This window comes from Adiantum capillus-veneris, chromosome 10 (genome assembly GCF_014529385.1).
Source record: "Adiantum capillus-veneris isolate H3 chromosome 10, ASM1452938v2, whole genome shotgun sequence".
Taxonomy (NCBI): Eukaryota; Viridiplantae; Streptophyta; class Polypodiopsida; order Polypodiales; family Pteridaceae; genus Adiantum; species Adiantum capillus-veneris.
Window position 1 is genome coordinate 147287083 of NC_140940.1, and position 17043 is coordinate 147304125.

A 17043-nucleotide genomic window follows, 5' to 3' on the forward strand; every position below is an offset into this window, starting at 1 on the left:
GATTCTCAACGAGTGCTAGATTTTACTGAACACAGGAAGAACTTGATCCTTATGTTTCAAAGGATACGCCCACACCTTCGGAGTAGAGTCATTTATGAATGTCACAAAATAGCTGGCCCCCCCTAGAGATTGGGTTGACAAAGGACCACAAACATCACTATGTACTAAATCTAGAGCTTCAACTTGCTTTTGACCCAATGGTAAGTGCACGGACCTAGTCTGTTTGCCATAGATACAGTGCTCACAAACAGGAAAGTCAACATAAGACAAGACACGTAAGTAGCCAAAACGAGCCAAAGTTCTCATTCCTTTTTGGCTGATATGACCTAGCCGGCAATGCCACAACTCAGTAGACGACAGCTCATCTATAGATATGTAATCATGACCAACATCTGACACATGCATGAAATACAAGGTACCATGCTTTTGACCTCTGAGTACAACAAGATTACCTTTGCGTACTATCCACGAACCATTGCCAAATGTGTGTTATAGCCCAAATTATCAAGCTAACCAACAAAAATCAAGTTTTTAGTCAACTTGGGCACATGTCTGACATTACATAAAATAAAGTGCGTGCCATTCCTTAGATGCAATTTGACGTTTCCGACACCCTCAATGTCTAGTTCATAAGCATCACCAAGTCTCACTTTGCCACAAGAGTGAGAATAAGTAGAGAACCACTCTCTATGTGGTGTCACATGGAAACTCGCACCAGAATCTACTATCCAATTCTGTGCATACTGCGCATCTTCTGTAACAAGAGCCTCGACAGGTAGATCTGTTGTGAAGACCAATACCTCATAAGTAAGTGGCATAACAACCGCTGGGAGAGTCTCTACAATAGGACCATTTGAAGACTCTAGCACATTGATCTCCTCTAGCTTTGCTTTGCCCTTGTTTGAATCATCACACTTAGAAGTGTCACAGGATTGTTTATCCTTCTTGCTTTGCTACCATTTCCTGCAATCCTTCTTCACATGCCCTTTTTTATGGCAGTGATAGCACTCGACATTACGCATAGAACCCCGAGTCTTACTACGTGAGTCCCCACATTCCTTGCTTTTGGCACGACTTTGAGTGTGACTCCTCTGTCTATCACTAGCAACATACGCATCACCATCCTTCTTGCCTTCGAGAGTTTTCCTGCGAATCTCCTCCGAAAACAGACCCGCAAGGACGTCATTGTACACTAGACCGGTACCAGGTGCTGAGGTGCTAATCGCAGTACAAAACGTATCCCAAGACGAGGGTAAGCTGCATAGCAAGAAGATACATTTGATTTCCTCATCTAAAACCAAACCCTGAGTGGTGAACTAAGTGAAAATGATATTGAGAAGTATAGCCCTCTTCCTTCGTACGAAGGTCAAACAGCTTCTTCATCAAGAAAACCTTATTAGTGGCACTTTTGTTCTCATAACTGGAACACAACTTATCCTATACATCTCTAGCAGTTCTTTCTCCAACTATAGTAAAGTACACAGATTCGACCAAATGTAAACGGAGGGTAGATTTGGCCTTAGCATCAAGTTTCTCCCACTCAACATCTGTATACTCGCCCTCTGGGCGCTCTATGATAGGATCCAGCTGGCCTTTTTGTATAAGAACATCTTGAATCTGCTCTTTCCAGATAGCAAAATTTGTCCCATCAAATTTCCGGATATTGTAAATATCCTTTTCACCACTAGATGACATGGCTGCAAACTAAAGATAATATGGCGATAAACACTAATAATTTTCGGAAAATTTCGGCAAAGTTTCCCCAGAAAAACTGACAGAATCTCAATCCAAAACTGTCACAAGAGATCAGTAACGCATCAAAAGTAATGCTCTCAGAGCATAAGACAGGCGCATCAACCACTAACTGTGCATAAAAAGTCAAAAGCTGACCCAAAACTGCCAACACGGCGTCAAATGCACCTAGCCCTCTCTATACATGTCCTATGGCGAGGCCACAAAAAAAGGGGTACTCCAGCAACCTGTATCACCGAAAGGATCTCAACATTCGAGAATCCCCCAGCTCAAGAAAACCTCACGCTATCGACCCTCACAAAAGGTTATGCAGACAAGAAACCAGCTTAGTCTTAGAAAGGGTCTTTGAACCGAGTCTCAGAAACAATCGGGACTGCCAGAAACAAGCCAAATCGGCTTCACATAAGGTACACATGGCAGTTTCCGCAACTCAACGTACATCCATTGTCAACAATACTGCAAGGTGCAGTATACGCGCTCAAACAGGCGCCAAACGAATGAGAGTAAAATCCGCTCCGAGTAGGTAGTGTCGCCACTAAGTAAGAGAATGGATAACCGCCAAAAGCTCTTTCTCATAAATCTGTGCTGTCAATTCTGGCCTTGAGAACAATCGGCTCTCGTAAGCAATGACATGGCCTTCTTGCATTAAGACCACATCCAGACTACGACCACAAGCATCACAACATATTTCAAATGACTTTTGCAAGTCCGGCAAAGTCAAAACTGGTTCGGTAGTCAATTTCTCTTTCAAAGTCTGAAAGACAGTCACCTCTGTGGGTCCCCACGAGAAAGGGACTCCTTTCTGTGTCAAGGTATGCAAAGGGGAAGCAACCTCTGTAAACTTGCGAATGAACCGCCGGTAGTACGAATACAATTATAAGAAGCTTCTAACTTCATGGACATTCTTCAAATCGGGCCAATCACGGATAGTCTCTATCTTGGCCGGATCCGTTTGCACTCCTGCCTGCTGCTGACACAATGTGTCCCAAAAAGTGTATCTCTAGTAGGAAAAATTCACTTTTCTTTACATTAATCACTAACTTGTGATCTTGTAATGCCTGAAAGACCTGGAGCAGATGATCTCTATGTTCTGCCTCATTCTTGGAGAAAACAATGATATCGTCAAAGAAAGTGTCAACAAATAGCCTGTACTCTTGAAAAATCCTGTCCATCATCCGGTTAAATGTCGCAGGAGCATTGGTTACGCCAAAAGGCATCACCAAAAACTCAAATAACCCAAAAGTCGTTCTAAATGCTCTCTTGTAGACATCTCCCAGCGCGATTCTGATCTGATGATATCCACTCTTCAAATCAATCCTGCTAAAGCACGAGAATCCCTATAATCTGTCGAGTATATCATCGATCCTAGGAATCGTAAATCTGTTCTTGATGGTGATTTTGTTGAGAGCTCTATAATCGATGCCCATTCTTCAAGATCCATCTTTCTTTAAAACCAACAACACTGGAGAGCAATACGGTGAAGTACTAGGCTAGACAAGACTTTTTTCCAAGAGGTCTTTCACTTGGTTCATAATCTCTTCATTCTGTGCTCTGCTCACACGGTAAGGTGGCTGGTTCGGTGGTGTGCTTCCAGGAATCAGATCAATGGTATGATCTTCAGGACGAGCAGGTGGTAACTCGCCTGGCAGGCCCTCTAAGAAGCAATCGCCATGAGAGTGGAGAAAATCTTGGCGTTCTTTATCAAGTTCAGACATATTTGTCCTATCCTCATCGCTCAACTCTTTCATAAAGATCGAGTAAATAAACAAACTGAATTTATTAATTTAGAAATGGCCGAAGCCGATACAATAGGGACAGACTCGCCCTTCAGTTTATATCGAGTACAACGGTTCAGCCCTTCTCTGTAGTCAATGTTGCTTTCCTTGCCCGATAGTCGACCACGGCGTTGTTCTTGTGGTACCAAGGAATTCCCAAGAGAACATCACAACCTTCCAAAGGCATTATGTATAAGTCCTCATGCCCCCGACAATGCAACCGAAGTTTGCTAATGAAAGGTGTAATAGCTACGTCCCTACCGGGTGCCGCTAGAACTGCCTCCGCAAGTATTCCCATCCGATCGGGGGTAGTCTCGAGCCGCGCCGCCAATTCCGGTGAAATGAAGTTGGCCTTGGTTCCTCCATCAAAGAAGATCAGGCCTCTTGGTCTTTCACTTTGCCCCAAGCTCGGCAAAGTTCTGTACTCTCGTCCATCGTGCTGGGATCAGTACCCACGCAATCTGGAACTAGTCCTGTTTTCATCTTGCCTTTTCTTCCACGTTCCTTAGCTGCTCTCGAACTCTCAGGCCTTCCGTCGTCCTGTTCTTTTTGTGACTGTTTAGCGCACTTCGCGGAGATATGTCCAAGTTCCCCGCATCCAAAGCACTTCCCCTCCCTAATGAAGCGAGCTCTCTGCTGCGGAGTAAGCTTGGGTCGTGCATCTTTCTTTTCTGAGTTGCTCTTTCTCTTTTTACTTTCCTTTGTCGAAGTCTGTTCAGCTCTTTGTGTCATGATCTCATCGGTGGGGTAAGTCAGCCTGCCAGAGTGAATGGCAAAACGCCGTTTCGCATGACTCATCAATTCCTGAACAGAAGCTGACTTCTGTTCCAAGCAGTGATCTCGGATCTCTGTAGGTAGACCCAACGAGTAGAAAAGAGCTGCAAAATCTCTCGCAATAAGCGTCCACTGTATCTTTCTTGGTCATCCGAAGATGGTACCAAGCAGTTCGTATATCACGTTCATACTCTCGAGTCAACCAAGAAGAAATAAAAAGTCTCTTGAATTTCAGCCATTTAACTGGCGCAGTCTTGCTTAATAGAAGCGTGGACCACCAAGTTCGAGCATTCCCCTTAAAGTAAGAGGCAGCTCTCTGAATCTTAGAGTGCTCAGAGTAATGTCCTCCCGCAAAAGCGATGTCAAACTGCTGTACAAAAGACAAAGCCTTCGAAGCATCTCTATAGCTCGAAAACGTGTCAAAATTTAATTGACTGTCCACCTTCTTTAAACTCTTGGACTTTATTGCTTTTGTCTTCGAGAAAATCATACTGGTTGGCTTTGTAAAAATTCTTCTTCTTTGCCTTTTTGGTTTTCTTCGCTCGAGTCAGATGAGCTAGAAGAACTGTCAGCAGAAGAAGAAGAAGAATTGGGAACTTCTTCCAATCGAACACGCTTCTTCTGTTTCTTTGCCTTTTCAAATATCGACTGACGACCCAAATAGCCCGGGAAGTCAGTGCCTTTCTTCTGCTTTTTGTTGTGCTTTTTAGCTTTGTTTTGCGCGTCAAAAAGCTGAGCAATCCGTGCATCAACCACCTCTTTTAATTCCTTCTCTGAATATTTCTTGTGAGCAGAAGGTTTCTTGAGAGCGGGTTTTGGGATTGGTGTTGTGGTTTTCTGCCATTGCGCATGCACTTCCTCAAAAGAAGTCTCACTTATATATTTTGCAAATTTTGGGTCCTTCGCAAAATTGAGCATCATCTTTGTTGCATCACCGATCAATTGACGACGCTCTATCTCTCGACGCTCCGCCTGAGTAGGCCGAGGCGGGCCATACTCCTTGCCTGAATCTTCGTTGTGATCCCTTCCTGCATCTCCGAATGCAGAGGGAGTCGATTGATCTTTGCCTGAAGCCATAGGTGCCGGGAGAAAAAAAAAATTGGGATCGAATTTCCCGTAGAAGAGAAATCGGCCGTGCTTTGATACCATTGTACCAAACTTGGACACTCTAGTCAAGAATCTACCGCGACAGCACCAGATAACCACTTCAAAACAGTTCACATCCAACCCTATGTGTCCGTGGACAAGCTACTTCATAACAAGGGTTCCGACGATCCAGTCAATCTAGATTTAGAAGTGATCTGGCACTTTTGTGAGTCTATTCGCAGACCGTGCATGCCCAGGCACTTAGTGTAGATGCATATCCTCTGGTTGCACACAGCATGATCATAAGCATTCCCATTGAATCCTTCAGGGGAATTTTCGAGTGTATTTGACGTATTTTCCCTATTTTTGACATTTTTCACTTATTAATTTAAGTAACTTTTGTTGGAAAGTAGGTAGGGCAAATTGAGTAAGTTTGCATATAAGCAAACCTAGGCTAGCACTAAGTGGCAAAAGAGAAGGAGAACACAGGCCGCAGGAAGCAGGTTCCCCCTCTATCTCTCTCTCTCAGCAAGATCCCCCCCTTGGTGGCATTTTCCCTCCAAGCAAGAACCTCACCTTCACCTAGCGTTTTCATCAGCAAGTCACCCTCGCCATAGCCTCCTCAAGCATTGGCGTTTTTCATCATAGCTTCATCGCAAGACAACCTCAGTCCTAGCGTTTCAAGAAACCCCAAATCGCCCCCTTTGCATGGCGTTTTTCAGCAGATAAAGCATCAGCAGATAAAGCAATAAAGACCAGTAAAACCAGCGAATTTCAGCCATCAAACACCAGCCCACATCAACGTTTTTGGGACAGCAGTAAAATTGCATCGATTTCAGCTAGTAGCGTTTTTGGACAGCAGAACAAAAGCAGCCAATTTCAGCCCTTAGATCGGTCTCGTCATCCCCGTCGTCGACATCAACCTAGCCTAGACTTGCATCAGTCACATGCATTCACTTTGTACAGTTTGTGCAATCAATAGTAGACCACTCTCGCCAACGAGAGTGGGGCCTTCGGAGGAGGGTTTTACAACGTCTCTGGTGTCGTATTCTCTTCTCTCTCTATCTCTCAGTCTCATACACTTGCACGCACACTGTAAATTCACTTTGTTTGTGATCATTGCACTCTCTCATTAAGAACGGAAGGCTCTCCCTTCCATAAGAACAAAAGGAACCTTGAGCACATTACGGAGCACTCATCTTGAGAAAGAACATTCATTCCGATGCACCTAACATTGGTATCAGAGCCTTGGCAATGTTCTGTATCACTCAAGGAAAGAACCACAAGAATCACAAGAATTTTTTTGCTTGTTGCGGTCACACGAACCCAAGTTCGCTTGGGCGTGTCGATTCCTAATCGTGTTTTGAAGAGTGACAAGAATCCCAGGAAAGAAGGGCTTCTCCAAGCTCCCCTTGTGCCTCTTTTCGCTCATCGCGAGCGGACCGTGCACTTAGCAGCCGGCCAATCGACGTGAGGTGGGAAAAAGCAACCTTGGTGTGAGCACAAGGCCGCCAAGGGGTGCACCCGCAGAAAAGAGCAGAACTCAGGTGAAGAGAAGATCCTTCTCTAACACAGATTGCAAGCAAAAGAAGACCCTCAAGACCCTCAAAAACCCAAGAACCCAAGACCCGCAAGAACCCAAGTTGCTCGTGAACTTAAGAACCAAGGATCATAGTGCAAGGTCATCACCCAAAGCGGAATGGATACTTCACATACAGGTGATGAGCATGAGAGAGGCGACGAAGAATTTTTCCCACCAGGAGGTTTTTCTGACCCTCCCCCTTCCCCATCTACGCCACGAGTTGTACCAAATCCTATGGAGGTGATGGTCAAGTCGATGTTGGACATCATGGCACGACAAGAAGCGACTCGCATGGACAGGGAACGCGAGCGCGATGAACGAAAAGAAAGAAAAGCACAAAGAAAGGGGGAAGCCGAAGCCAGACGAGTGGCCTTGGAGGCCGATCGTGAGGTTCAAAGAGACCTACGCACTCAAGAATTGGTTCGCCAAGTTCTTGCCTCAAAGTTTGAACCAGCCAAAGATGTTAATAGTTCCTCAAGTGGCGCAAGCCGGGATACGGAATCCAACAACCCAGTCACAAAGAAGCCGACTTTCAGTAAGTATGATGGTAAGATGGATGCTACGGTTATTCATTCTTGGTTGCATCAATTTAATGCTTATTTTGCGACAACCAAGAAGACAGGGAATAGCATGGTTTTGACAGCAGCTATGTACCTTGCCGGTGATGCCATTAATTGGTACCACGCATGATAAGAGGCACAGTTAGCTGCACACCTAAAGGAAGCCGACGAATTCACGCCCCTTTCCTTCAATTGGGCTGATTTCCAAGACAAGCTCAAGGCACGGTTTATGCCACCTCAGTACCTCGCACGATTGAAGGATGATTGGCGCGCTCTCAAGCAAAATGGTATGCCAATTATGTCTTTCTCTAATCGTGTTTTGCAGCTAGGTACCCAATTACGCAAGTCGCATGGATTGGACGAGTATATCAAGTACGATGTCGAGGTGCTCGATCCAATCAATCTCAACAAGGCGGTAGCGATTACTCTCGCACAGGAGATGAAGCACAACAAAGGAAAGCCTAAGGATAACAAGACTTCCACAAGTACCTCGCAGACTTCTGAGAACCCTCAAAATGGTAAGAACGGTAAGAATGGTAAGAACGGTAACTCTTCTAACCAATCTTCCAATAGTCTCTCAGAAAAGAATTCTTCCAATGAACCTAAGGGTAAAGCTAACACAAATGCTAAACCTAAGCTTACTCCATATGAAAAGATAGCACAAGGAATTTTAGGAGGATACATCACGTCGGAAGAGCAAAGCACTTATTCTAAGGAAGGTCGTTGTTTTCATTGTCACGTTAAGGGTCACATAAAAGGAACATGTCCTAAGCTTGACTCTAATGAATCTAAAGAATCCACAGAACCCACTTTCTCTGTCAATGCAATCAATGACAACACGAGTGTACCCCAAGTTTCTCCTGACCCTCCCATTGATGAGTCTCTCATTAAATGTTATGGTCGTATGACGGGGCAGTGTCTTGTCATATTGTTTGACCCAGGCAATATGCATGATGTGATCAGTCCCTCTCTTGTTGAGAGAGCCCGCCTAGAGGTTAGTCAGAAATCTCCTCTCGAGGTCTCTAGCTTCGCTCCCGGTATGGACTCTCATCACGAAAGAGTACCTTGATGTGTTGTTTACAGTTCAACAAGCTGCTTTCCGTAGAAATTTTTTTGTCTCTCCTCTCTCAGGATGTGATTTGATTTTGGGCATTCGATGATTTCGTTAGCATAACCCTCTCATTGATTGGGCGGAAAATACGTTCACTTTCAATGCCAAAAGTGACTCTCCCATTGTCATTCGTGGAGAGCAAGTTCTTCATTCTCCCTCTCTCATTGCGAATGTGCAGGCAAAGATTGAACGGATTCAGGAAAAAGGAGACTCTTTCAATCTCTTCTTCTCCAAAGCATGACACACAGAATCTGCATAATGATACGCATGATGATTTGAATGATAATGATGAGCATGATGATTTGGATGACACTGACAAGCATGATGATTTGGATGATACTGACAATTTTTTTTCTCACAAGCATGATGAGTTGCATGAAGATGATGTGATTGTTCACAAGGGTGATGTGTTAGTTGATACTTTCCCTAGTGAAGCTAACCTCATTGCAGATTCGATCAATCATGAAGCATCGATCTTGGCTCTCAAGTCGAGGTCCAAAGAACCCCTTCAAGAAGAAACGATCTTGGCTCTCGAGCCTCAGTCCAAAGAACCCTCACAGGAAGTATTATGTGTTCGCATGATTAGTACGCAAGCATTGTACGAGTGTTTCATTCATGATCGTTTCCTGTATTTTCGTCAGTGTCTTTAAGTGATCCCTTTTACTAGGCATGACATATTGTACGTTGAGCACATTTCACTCATGAATGAGCACGAATGCATGCGGATTGTTCATGAAGTATGCATTCAAGGAAGTCACATTCCTTGTCTCTTCCTTGGCACGACAGAGTTGTAGAAAGAGCACAAGAAAGTATGAGCACCAAGCATGGGCATTTCCGTTGTGAATTGCCACAGTTGATTGCTTTAGATCATAAGAGAAAGATTCGATCTCATTGTTTGCGTGTGTGGTGAACGGTTTGGCACTCCGTCTCTTTGTTCATCTACATTGCATGCACAATGTTTTAGGAAGACAAGATTTTTTCCACTCATTTTACATGGAATAGGTATGTTCATGGTTTTGTGTTGGAAATGGTTTCAGGAATTTTCAGCCATGGCGATTATTAAAGAAGAAAGAAGCATGACTCTCGACAAAGTTGAAGCATTGAAGGAGCCACAGAAGACTTTGTGTCGCTTTCAACGCAGCCCAAAGAAGCAAGCTTTGCAGACCTTTGTGAAGTTCAAGTACCGCACGACCCACACATAAGAGTGGGCCGGCGAAGAGTCCGATCCAGGATTCCGAATGCTATTGGCGATCTCCCTCGACGCCATACAGTTCGGTACCGGTACCTCACTTTGAAAAGGAGGGGATGTCACGTGACACATCCAACCCTATGTGTCCGTGGACAAGCTACTTCATAACAAGGGTTCCGTCAGTCCAGTCAGTCTAGATTTAGAAGTGATCTGGCACTTTTGTGAGTCTATTCGCAGACCGTGCATGCCCATGCACTTAGTGTAAATGCATATCCTCTGGTTGCACACAGCATGATCATAAGCATTCCCATCAGAATCCTTCAAGGGAATTTTCTAGTGTATTTGACCTATTTTCCCTATTTTTGACATTTTCACTTGTTAATTTAAGTAACTTTTGTTGGAAAGTAGGTAGGGTAAATTGAGTAAGTTTGCATATAAGCAAACCTAGGCTAGCACTAAGTGGCAGAAGAGAAGGAGAACACTGGCCGCAGGCAACAGGTTCCCCCTCTCTCTCTCTCAGCAAGATCCCCCCCTTGGTAGTGTTTTCCCTCCAAGCAAGAACCTCACCTTCACCTAGCGTTTTCATCAGCAAGTCACCCTTGCCATAGCCTCCCCAAGCATTGGCGTTTTTCACCATAGCTTCATCGCAATACAACCTCAGTCCTAGCATTTCCAGAAACCCCAAATCGCCCCCTTTGCATGGCGTTTTTCAGTAGATAAAGCATCAGCAGATTTCAGCAATAAAGACCAGTAAAACCAGCGAATTTCAGCCATCAAACACGAGTCCACATCAGCGTTTTTGGTTCCAAAAACTTTCAGCCATTAGCGTTTTTGGGACAGCAATAAAATCGCATCAGATTTCAGCCAGTAGCGTTTTTGGACAGCAAAACAAAAGCAGCCATTTTCAGCCCTTAGATCGGTCTCATCATCCCCGTCGTCGACATCGACCTAGCCTAGACTTGCATCAGTCACATGCATTCACTTTGTACCAGTTTGTGCAATCAATAGTAGACCACTCTCACCAACGAGAGTGGGGCCTTCAGAGGAGGGTTTTACGTCTCTGGTGTCGTATTTTCTTCTCTCTCTATCTCTCAGTCTCATACACTTGCATGCACAATGTCCATTCACTTTCTTTGTGATCATTGCACTCTCTCATTAAGAAGGGAAGGCTCTCCCTTCCATAAGAACAAAAGGAACCTTGAGCACATTACGGAGCACTCATCTTGAGAAAGAACAACATTCATTCCGCTGCACCTAACAAGCTGTGTAATGCACAACATGGTTTTTCTCATCAAGTAGCCATCCCGAATGGAATATCCCGCTACTGTCTCCCCATCCCGTATCCGTGTGAAAACGTCTGCAAAATCTGTATCTGTGGCATACTGGTCGACCATATTCTCGAAGCTCCTATGATGTATCGTGGAAATAGCCAATACCAACGCCTTCCGAGACAAAGCATCTGCCACCCCATTCTTCTGTCCCTGAACATGGACAATCTGGAAGTGAAACTGTGACAAGATGTTCGCCCACCGCATTTGCTTTTTCGATAGCTGCTTCTGTGACAAGTAGCGCAAACTCTAATGGTCTGTAAAGACAGTAAAATCTGCTCCGAGTAGGTAATGCCGCCACTCAGTAAGGATGGATAACCGCCAAAATCTCTTTCTCATAAATTTGTGCTGTCATTTCCGGCCTTGAGAACAATCGGCTCTCGTAAGCAATGACATGGCTCGCCAGGTTTGGACACCTTTGTGAGAGTTTAGCCTAAGTGTACGGATCGTCAACTTATAATTGAATAAAGAAATACCGCAAGGGGCGCCAACTTTTGGGGCCTACAGGGTGTCAGTCTCGTGTGCGCACTGACATTCTAGTCGTTGGACGCAACTATGTTCTCTTTTCTTCACAGTGCTGTGTGTAAAGTTAACAGGTAATTGAAATAGTACCGCCCTCTACGTTGTAGAGGCCGGTCATAACGACTCGACGACGATGCGCTGAAAACGCAGATGCTGAAATCTGAAAACAGCGGGCTAAAACTATAAACGCTGGCTGACTCGATGGTACGGCGACAATCTGTTGCGGGTAGGTGAGATTTGCGAGGGCTAGGGACTAAATCTGCAATGGCTAAGTGCTGAAATCTGAAAACGCTAATGGTCTTGGCTGATCTAGCGCCGGAATTTATGAACGCTAGGCTTGATCTGCAAACCGAAAACGCAAAGTTGATCTGTAGCAGAAACGCTAGAGGAACTGCTCCCAAAAACGCTAGCTGTTGCTGTTGGCTGAAAACGCTAGGCTTTCTTCTGGCAGTCTTGCTGAGGAGAGAACAATGCAAGTTGCTGGAACTTCTTCTGTCTCTTCTGCTAAAACTGGGCGCCCCATGTCTGCTTGTATAGCTATGAAAAACTGGGTCGAGCAGTCCTCCTACAGCCCGCAACCTCAATACATTGATAATTTAATTAATAAAAATGCCTCGAAAGTATAACTGGCCGGGAATTGGACCTTCTGCTTGAACAATGCATATGCTGGGTGGTACTGGGTGTGCAATCAGAGGATATGCAAGTTCAGATACTAGGAACCCCAAGGCTCTCAAAGAGCTCCCCTGGTGTTCCCTTGTAGTTTAGGTGCGAAACCCTAAACCTGCAAAAAAAAGAACCGCTTTCAAGAAGGAGTTCTATGCACAATTCCTTCCTCCAAAAGTAAAGAAAGAATAAGATCGACTCTCACAATCAGAGAACGAAACTGTTCGGCGCTGTGGATAGGTTTTGGGATGTTCTCCTGAAAGTCACTCCATTCAAGAAGATTGAAGATTTGGAGAAGATGCGCAAGTTTGAAGCAGGACTGCATGAAGCCTTGCAAAAGGCTATGAAGCTTTACCCTCGAGGTAACTTGCAGATACTTATGGAATCAGCTCGCATAGCTGATGGTATACATGACAAGGGTACTCCCTTGAAGATGGAGCAAAGCACCTATCATGCCAAGCAGAAGGCTCTCCATGAACAACCTACTTCTACTTCTTCTTCTCAAAAGAAGAAAAGAACCGCCTCTGATGCAGAAGCAAAGCCAAATCAGTCCAAGAAAGGGAAATACCTCTCTCCTACTGAATCGAGAACCTACATCAGCAAAGGAAGATGCTTCAAGTGTTGACAAATTGGACATATGAAGGGAGATTGCCCTACCAAAACCCCGCAACCACCTTCCTTCAATGCAGTCCCAGATGTACAAGGAAATACAACCAAGGATAGTAAAGAAAGATCTCTATTCAAAGCATGGGGTAGCATCAGCAATCAGTGGGCCCTTATCCTCTTTGATCCAGGCAGTACGGATAACTTCATCTCTATAAAGTTAGCCGAAGATCGCAATTTACAACCCAACCATTTTGGAGTTTCTTTCAAGCAGCATCTGCTTTCAAAGGGCCAAACTCCAGTTCTACTCCAATCATAGGGAAGCTGAATTCAAAGGTCGATAACTACAAAGATCAAGAGTCTTTCTTACTAGCTTCACTTGAAGGATGTGATGTAATCTTAGGAATGCCTTGACACTACAAGATGCATGCCATATCTGATTATGTTCAGAAAACCCTGTCCTTTGACCACAAAAGAAAGCAATATATTGTATTAGCGGATACAGGTGATTGGCGAATTTGTATCGCCAACCACATTGCACTTGAGAAAATGAAGAAGTGTGTTCCAGTCTACTTGATTTTTGCAAGAGAGAGAGATGTGTCTTCTTCACAACTTTCTTCCTCTTCAGAGCAAAAATTATGCAAACACAAATTATTTGTGAATGCTAAGAAGAGTGAGTTCTTTTGTCACGTGCACATCTAACCCTATGTGTACGTGGACAAGCTACTTCATGACCAGCGTTCGGTTCAGTTTAGTTAGCTTAGGAAGTGATCTGGAACTTTTGTGAGTCTGTTCGCAGACCGTGCATGTCCAGACACTTAGATTAGATGCATATCCTCTGGTTGCACATAGCATGATCATCAGATTACAGTCAGAACCCATCAAGAGCATTTTTACAGTGCATAGACCTATTTTCCCTATTTTAGCCAATTTTCACTTATTATTTTTAAGTGACTTTTGTTGGAAACTAGGTAGGGCAATTTTGATAGCCAAGTATATAAGTATAGCTAGCGCTAGCACTTTCTGGCAGAAGAGGCAGCAGGGACATGACATCCACATTGCACCTTCTCAAGCAAGACCCTCCCTCCTGGCAAGAAGACCTAGCGTTTTCAGCCAAGAACAGCCAGCGTTTTCTCCAAGTGCAGAACCAGCCCAGTGTTTTGCATTTGCAGCAGCACTAGCGACAGCAGAACAGCAGGAACAGCCTAGCGTTTTTGCAGCAGACCACACCTCAACCTAGCTCTTTTGCATTCTCTAGCGTTTTGCAGAAGCGAGACGGAATCAACAGAAGCACCAGTGTTTTCAGTTTTCAGCATAGACCTTCCGCAGTAGAACCCCCAAACCTCGCAGATCTCACCTTCCCGCAACAATCCTCGCCGCACGGTCAGATCCAGCGTAGTTTGCAAATTCAGCCCAGAAAACGCAGATTCTGCGTTTTCAGCGTGTCGTCGTCGCATCGTCGTCATCGACATAAAGTCAAAATTCAGCAGATAAAGATTTGCAGATTTCAGCCATTAGCGTTTTCAGATTTCAACCGGTCTCGTCGTCGTCGACATCATCGGCAAGTCCATTGCATTGTAGAGATTTGTGCAATCAATAGTAGACCGCTCTCGCCATAGAGAGTGGGGCCTTCGAAGGAGGGTTTGACAACATTCTGGTGTCGTATTCTTCTCTCTCTATCTCTCAGTCTCAGCACCTTCATTCACAGTATCTACCACTTTGTTTGTGATCATTTGCACTCTCTCACTAAAGGAACGAAAGGCTCTCCCTTCCTAAGTAAAAGGCAAAGCTCCGACATTCACTTCCGCTGCACCTAACATCGTTCTAAAAGAAATTCACTACTTGGGCCATATAGTATCTCACAACCAGGTGAGAATGGATCATGATAAGATTCAAGCAGTTGAGGAATGGCCTACACCAACCAGAGTACATGACGTATGAAGTTTTCTCGACCTTTGTTTCTATTATCGGCGTTTCATTCGAGCCTTTGCCGCCATAGCAGGTCCTATCCATGATTTGAGGAAGAAGCGGATTCCATTCCATTGGGTATCTGGACAAAAACAAGCTTTTGAAAAGCTTAAATATCTACTCAGCCACGAACCTGTTCTCACCGTCCCTAATCTTCGCAAACCTTTCGAGGTGTATTCCAATGCATCTGGAGATTGTGTAGGAGCAGTTTTGAACCAAGAGGGTCATGCCATAGCCTTCGAAAGTCGGTGCCTTAAAGATGCAGAGTTGCATGCTTCCATTCATGAGCGAGCTAATGGCAGTAATTCATGCTCTCTCCATTTGGAAACATTAATTTTAGGAGTTGATTTTATAATCAATACAGATCATCAGAGTCTTTGCTACTTTCTCACACAAAGAAAGTTATCAAAAAAGCAGATGAGATGAGCCAACTTTCTTTCAATGTTCCATTTTCAGATTTTACACACTTCTCGAACAAAGAATGCAGTTGCAAATGCCCTCTCCAAGCGTCCAAAGATCAATGCAATGACAACTATTTATCACGAGGAACTAGAATCTCTCAATGAGATGTATCCTCAAGATCCAGACTTCGCTACATTTTGCGCAGATCTTCAAACTGGTCATTCAAGGTCACCTTATTCCATTAGGAAAAATACACCATATCATCAACAAGCAATATGCATAGCTCAATGTCACTCGGAGGTGTATTTTTCCTGTTGCCTTTCGTAATTAAGTACTAGATATTTTTATTTATTTTTATTTTTACTTGTTTTCCCCGGAACCCTTGAAAAGGTGCAAGTGGACATTGCATGGCCAGTGTGAAACGACTACGGCCGAAAAGGTTTCTCACATTGGGAGTCTGGGTCGGTCAGTCTGGGTCAGTCAGCCCGTGCTTGTAAAAATTCTCCCTTGGTAATAAAGATATTCTCTTTATGGGGGGGACCAACCCATCTTTTGGTCCCCAATGAAGAGTCTCTCTCTCTCTCTCTCTCTCTCTCTCTCTCTCTCTCTCTCTCTCTCTCTCTCTCTCTCTCTCTCTCTCTCTCTCTCTCCCCAAATTCTCTTGAATACATGAATTGCATTTAACAGTTAGTTTACACTTTCGTATTTTTGTGACACACGCACTCGCAACGTGCCAAGACAATGGATTGAGGAGAAATCATGGGTCAGACGTGTGTGTGTGTGTGTGTGTATGTATGTCTTGTCATGTTGATTCATACATACAAAAAGTTACTTCATAGGTAGGAAACTGGTTTCAAAAAGCGCTTGAAGCGTTTACGACGTAAGAGTAACAAGAAATCATTTATGCACAAATATTTATTCGTTTTAAAATTTCTGTAACTCTGTTTTAAAACCAACTTACACACATATATAAGTACACTCAGTAGGATGCATGTGACAAGTCGCAACCACGCTTCAAAGTTCAAACAAACGCCAACACACCACAATCTCTACAAATTGCCACATTGAAGTAAGGATATGGTCCATAGAAATGAGACACAAAGACAATGCATAGCCTAGTAAATAAACTAAATGGAAGCGAAGTTTAACCCAAAAGAAAGTACAAGACAAGAAGTGCATGATATTCGATGTCCATCAAAAATAATAATATTGTATGTATGTATGTATATATATACACACACACTATGTATGTATTTATGGAGACACATACACGCACACATGCACATAGGTGTATATACATCATAAGTAAATAAATATTTTTTTATTCTTTTCATCTGTGTACATGTATGTATTTGGGTGCGGGCATACACCAATATATATATATATATATATATATATATATATATATATATATATATATATGTGTGTGTGTGTGTGTGTGTGTGTGTGTGTGTGTGTGTATATGTGCGTAGTGACATTCTAGTCGCTGGACGCATCTGTGTTCTCTTTCCTTCTCAGTGCTTTGTGTAAAGTTACATATATACATGTATATATATATATATATACATACATACATACATATATATGTATATATATATATATATATGTGTGTGTGTGTGTGTGTGTGTGTGTGTGCGCGCGCGCGTAGTGACATTCTAGTCGCTGGACGCATCTGTGTTCTCTTTCCTTCTCAGTGCTTTGTGTAAAGTTAATAGGTAATTGAAATAG

The 17043-nt window shown here is 43.7% G+C and overlaps 1 protein-coding gene across 2 annotated transcripts in view; it reads right to left on the reverse strand.

Annotated features, from left to right (window-relative positions):
- The window catches only part of LOC147449819 (AT-hook motif nuclear-localized protein 10-like), a 48820-nt gene that overhangs the window by 17903 nt on the left and 13874 nt on the right, over positions 1-17043 (reverse strand). The window lies entirely within an intron of this gene.